Source organism: Schistocerca piceifrons, chromosome 3, assembly GCF_021461385.2.
Source record: "Schistocerca piceifrons isolate TAMUIC-IGC-003096 chromosome 3, iqSchPice1.1, whole genome shotgun sequence".
Lineage (NCBI taxonomy): Eukaryota > Metazoa > Arthropoda > Insecta > Orthoptera > Acrididae > Schistocerca > Schistocerca piceifrons.
The window spans coordinates 718,748,267-718,754,266 of NC_060140.1; positions in this window are offsets into that span (position 1 = coordinate 718,748,267).

The following is a 6,000-nucleotide window of genomic DNA, read 5'->3' on the forward strand; positions in this document are numbered from 1 at the left end:
GAATGCGGCCGCGGCAGCGGCCGCCTATGATTCGAAAATATTGATTTGACACTAATGAACATGTATACGTAATATGAAGCAATTTGATGAACATATTGATCTGTAGCGTAGCCCACTTGAGGTTAGGTTGGGAGTTTTTTTTTGGAATGCGGCCGCGGCAGCGGCCGCCTATGATTCGAAAATATTGATTTGACACTAATGAAGCCTGTGGGGGGATGGGGGGGCACTGCAGACTCCCCCCACCGCATAACGACACATGATGATCAAATTTTGAAAAAAAATGAAAAATTTTTTCCGTACCTGCTAAACTGCATAAGTGCCGATGTATGTAGGTGTAAGGGAAGCTTTCGTTTCTTAGTTTTCTATTGGGGGATGTGATCGGTAGGTTCTGTTGAGCTATATAGGTTAAGGGAAGTGTCCGATTATGGATAGGAATGTGTTTTTTGGTATTTGGTCAGTTTTGTGATGTTGATTTATTTCGTTGTTTTGCGTGGTTTTGAATGGCGGTCGGTGGCTACATTTCTGTATATTTAGTTTCTCCGCACCCAGAAACCCCTAATTTCCCACGCTTGTCCCGTTACAGTCATTAGGCTTTTTGTGAAACTTGTGTATTTCAGTGTTTACAATACGTATGCGATGTTTTTATATCCGCCATATTGGAATTGTTTATAGTCGTTTCCGCGGTATTTGTGACGTCATGGGTCAAAGCCGACGGGTAAGATCGGACGCTTCTGTATTTCCGTTTATGGACACTTCCATCACTACTGTTAGGACTTAAAACATTTTTAAATCTCCCTTAAATATTTTTCCAACTCGACGCAGCGATAATATGTAAGTGATGAGACTTCGCATGCGTCACAGAATAACGAATCTTTGTTGGTAGCAAAATCTTTGGCCTTTCCGTAAATAATTCAGTTACTTCAATTGAACTTATTCATTATTTAGAAAACTTTTTCCCTTAATTGAAATCTTTTCTTTAATATTGAGAAGATCTACATTCAGTAGCTTATTTATAATTTCATTCGTTCAAGAACCTTTTACCAAACACATTTAAAAACACCACATTATACGTGATATCGACTCCACTGTATCAATATCTCTGAATTACACTCTTTTTATACTTACGAAAATGATATAGATATATTCTCACTAGATACCAATTAAATAGACTGGGAAATTTCCTTTAACCCCAATAAAATTGGATTTATTTTCCTTCTAGGTATCTCAATACACGTTGGTTATCACCAGTGAACGAGTGACAGCAAATATATTATCAGTCCCCACAATACGGAAACAAGTAATAAAAAAAATCAAACAAAAATCGTAAATGTCACCGCCACTTTTCAACTAACCCTAAGTTACAATTTAAAAGCAAATCTTGACCTCTTCAGGCTTTGACCACACGCGACCCGCCAAGTTCTCTAACATTTAAATCGGCCAATCGTCACCTTGATGAATCAAGTTTCGGTTTAGCTACATATAGCTCGTTAAATGGTTCCTTCAATTTACTATCGCTTGTCTACTCAGTGATACGTGCACACCATCACCGTATAGTGAAACAGTTCGTCGTTCTATGAGCCAATTCGCTGTCTGCTGCAAGCTAGTGGTCTTGAAAATACAACTACCAACACGTGTTCGAGGCTTTCCCTTCTCGATACACATACGCACAATACCCAAACCACCTCAATAAAAACGACAAGCAACCCAATTATCTCTGGGCGCGTCGCGACCACTCAACATACAATGCAGACGGGATATCGGTCACACCGATTCCACAAAACTCAACACCTAACAAATCAGTCTCTCAATTAAATCAGGCTCACGCGGGACTCACCCCAGCAAATTTTACGAACGAAACTGTTCCCACAACTATAATCAACAATATTCCGTGCACTCTCCCAAGACTTAGGTGTCAACTGAGTGGCCCCACTACACGACGCAGTGAAACGCTATAAGATCAGACCTGATACACACCACTACCACCACTTGGTCGGTGAGAGGTCAATCCGGGAACTAACTAACCCTTTTCGTTGTACAACAGGAACCATTTAAAACGAACAAACACGCAGCGCCACGACAACTTTTAACAATTAATGTAATAATCATCGATGCTGTCGATTCTTCGCAATTGCGGCCGGCTGCTGCGCGTCGCTCAGGCAGCATCTCTGGACGCAGCGAGGGCGATATGGTATATCGATGCAGTCGCGCATGCTCGCCGCCTGCTATTCCGTAGACGCTCTCATATCATCTAGAACACAATTTGATTTTGGTTTTACCACATCATACACGTATATTATCGTGACCACCAGGTGTTGTTATTGATTTATCACGCAGGACGCTCAGCACCAGTAAGGGCGAACGTACCCCCTGCGTTTTGACACAGCACACACGATCCGTTACAGCCATGCGGATAAGATGCCTATCATCTCGACTGCTAGTGATACGAGGCCGTTGGGATCCAGCACGGCGTTCCGTATTACCCTCCTTAACCCATCGATTCCATATTCTGATAACAGTCATTTGATCTCGACCAACGCGAGCAGCAATGTCGCGATACGATAAACCGCAATCGCGATAGACTACAATCCGACCATTATCAAAGTCGGAAACGTGATGGTATGCATTTCTCCTCCTTACACGAGGCATCAGAACAACGTTTCACCAGGCAACGCCGGTCAACTGCTGTTTGCGTATGAAAAATCGGTCAGCACGTTGTAGGTGTCGGCACCGGCGCCAACCCTGTGTGAATGCTCTGAAAAGCTAATCATTTGCGTATCACAGCATCCTCTTTCTGTCAGTTAAATTTCGCGTTTGTATTACGTCATCTTCATGGTGTAGAAATTTTAATGGCCAGTAGTGTAGTAATAGTACTCATAGCTAAACGGCAAAGTTATTCGAAAGGGGCATTAGATCCTCTGTGAAAATTATTCTGACTTTTCCGATGTAGTATCTGCTTGAATAGTTTACGTGCGTTACGCCGAACCGTGTTGCACAACATTTCCACGAGGTAGCCGTTCGTCATCCTCCGGTGCCACTGACGCACTACCATTATGTTCACCAGTTTATGCGCTGGCTCGCATGCGCCAAAGGGCGGAGCTATAACATCATCGTAGACGAATCGTTGAGAACGCCGACATCTTATAGGCCCCTGCCGCTGGAACAGACCGCGGTCTTCGCACGCGCGGCGCAGGAAAGAAAGTGTCAAACCGCGGACCGCCGCGTACTCGAGGTAGCAACGTTTTGGCGCACGACTTGTTCTGACTTCGATTTCCCATCTGTGTTGACTCACTGCAATCGGTTGTCTGCGGCCGACGATGCCTTAGTGCCGCCAATGCTGGTTCCCATGCTTTTCTGGGTTTAAATCCTATGGCCTTGTTTATTACGTCGATAGTTTAATGATGGAGTCCCAGTATATGGAAGTGTACGAGCGGATCCTCGTGTCTTCGTAGTTTATACCGCGCCCCGTGCTAAGACAATATTCAGCAACAGCAGATTTTTCTGGCTGACCTTTATGTATCGTTTGTACTTTCGCTGGGAGGCGGAAGACACACTACATTAGATGTTTCTTGAACAGCCTGCCGATCTATTCCAATTTTCTACGTTGTCAGTCCTCATCACTAAGAGTGCATTTCAAATATTTTCTCAAGGCTTGTCTATCGATTATTGTAGTCGATTCGTCAGTTTGATAATAGCAGCTATCGAGGTATCGAAAAACTAAAATTGCGTTTGTATTCATCTAACTGCCGAAAGTGTTCTCCGTAGTTGTAGACTGTGGTGTTGATGGTTCGTGTCGTAACGGTTAGCCAACGAATGTAGGGGCATAGGTTAAATACCAGAGACAATGATCATGCCAAAAAGTAGCGTTATTTAGCAAAGAAAGACGGCATGTGCGTATTTGTGAAGTGCGACATACCGAAGCGGTGGAGAATTCTATCATGATTTGTTTCTGCCTAATAAATGCTTCTTTAACGAATAATATTACACTACTGGCCATTAAAATTTCTACACCATGAAGATGACGTGCTACAGACGTGAAATTTAACCGACAGGTAGAAGATGCTGTGATATGCAAATGATTAGCTTTTCAGAGCATTCACACAAAGTTGGCGCCAGTGGCGACACCTACAACGTGCTGACATTAGGAAAGTTTCCAACCGATTTCTCATACACAAACAGCAGTTGACCGGCGTTGCCTGGTGAAACGTTGTTGCGATGCCTCATGTAAGGTGGAAAAATGCGTACCATCACGTTTCCGACTTTGATAAAGATCGGGTTGTAGCCTATCGCGATTGTGGTTTATCGTTTCTTGACACTGCTGTTAGCGTTGGTCGAGATCCAGAATGTTATCAGAATATGGAATCGTGGGTTCAGGAGGCTAATACGGAACCGCGTGCTGGATCCCAACGGCCTCGTATCACTAGCAATCGAGATGACAGCCATCTTACCTGCATGAATGTAACAGATTATGCAGCCACGTCCCGATCCCTGAGTCAACAGATGGGGACGTTTTCAAGACAACAACCATCTGCACGAGAAGTTCGACGACGTTTGAAGCAGCATGGACTATCAGCTTGGAGACCGTGGTTACGGTTACCCTTGACGCTGCATCACAGACAGGAGCGCCTGCGATGGTGTACTCAAAGACGAACTTGGATGCACGAATGACAAAACGTCATTTTTTCAGATGAATCCAGGTTCTGTTTACAGCATCATGATGGTAGCATCCGTGTTTGGCGACATCGCGGTGAACGCACATTGGAAGCATGTATTCGTCATCGCCATACTGGCGTATCAACCGCGTGATGGCATGGGGTGCGATTGGTTGCACACCTCGGTCACCTCTTGTTCGCATGACGGCACTCTGAACAGTGGACGTTACATTTAAGATGTGTTACGACCCGTGGCTCTACCCTTCATTCGATCCCTGTGAAACCCTATATTTGAGCAGGATAATGCACGACCGCATGTTACAGGTCCTGTACGGGCCTTTCTGGATACAGAAAATGTTCGACTGCTGCCCTGGCCAGCACATTCTCCAGATGTCTCACCAATTGAAAACGTCTGGTCAATGGTGGCCGAGCAACTGGCTCGTCACAATACGCCAGTCACTACTCTTGATGAACTGTGGTATCGTGTTGAAGCTGCATGGGCAGCTGTACCTGTACACGCCATCCAAACTCTGACTCAATGGCCAGGCGTATCAAGGCCGTCATTACGGCCTGAGGTGGTTGTTCTGGGTACTGATTTCTCAGGATCTATGCACCCAAATTGCGTGAAAATGTAATCACATGTCAGTTCTGGTATAATATATTTGTCCAATGAATACCCGTTTATTATCTGCATTTCTTCTTAATGCAGCAATTTTAATGGCCAGCAGTGTACATCTAATTACCAGTTTGCTCTCTTACGACTACCACCTTCAGGTGATATTCGTGGTGTGTCGTTATATTAAGTTATTAGAAAAATGTAAATCGTCGAACGGGCCCAGAGGACCACACGATGTCAGTCAACGCCATATCACTCTATATCACGTCATTAGGATGCGCTGTGGAGGAGCTTACTTTCAGCACACCGCTCTTCCTTAATTTGTCGGCTTTTCTGATCTTGGAGCCCATATTGCGTCACTTGGATGCGGTATGTAGTCAGAAAACCGCTTTCACGGCCATTGTCAGTTTTCCATTTCTTGGATTCGTCAATTCTAATTTAAATAGCCCCTCAACTGGCCTTCCGTTGCTGTGTACAGCCATTGCACTCCTCCCACAGGTGAAAAACCCCTGATAGTACCGGGAACGGAAACATGGTGATACGCATACTAGTCAGGTTAGCGCTCAGTTACAGAAGTAGACGCGTCAACAAATTATTGTCTGTTCAAATGCAGGTGATGTTAAGACTAAGCTCTTCTGATGGAATGCATTTATGTGCTTCCAAGATCGTGGCTTTCGTTGTGTGTGTTTTACGACGTTCACACCTACATCTATACGTATTCTCCGTAAGCCATCT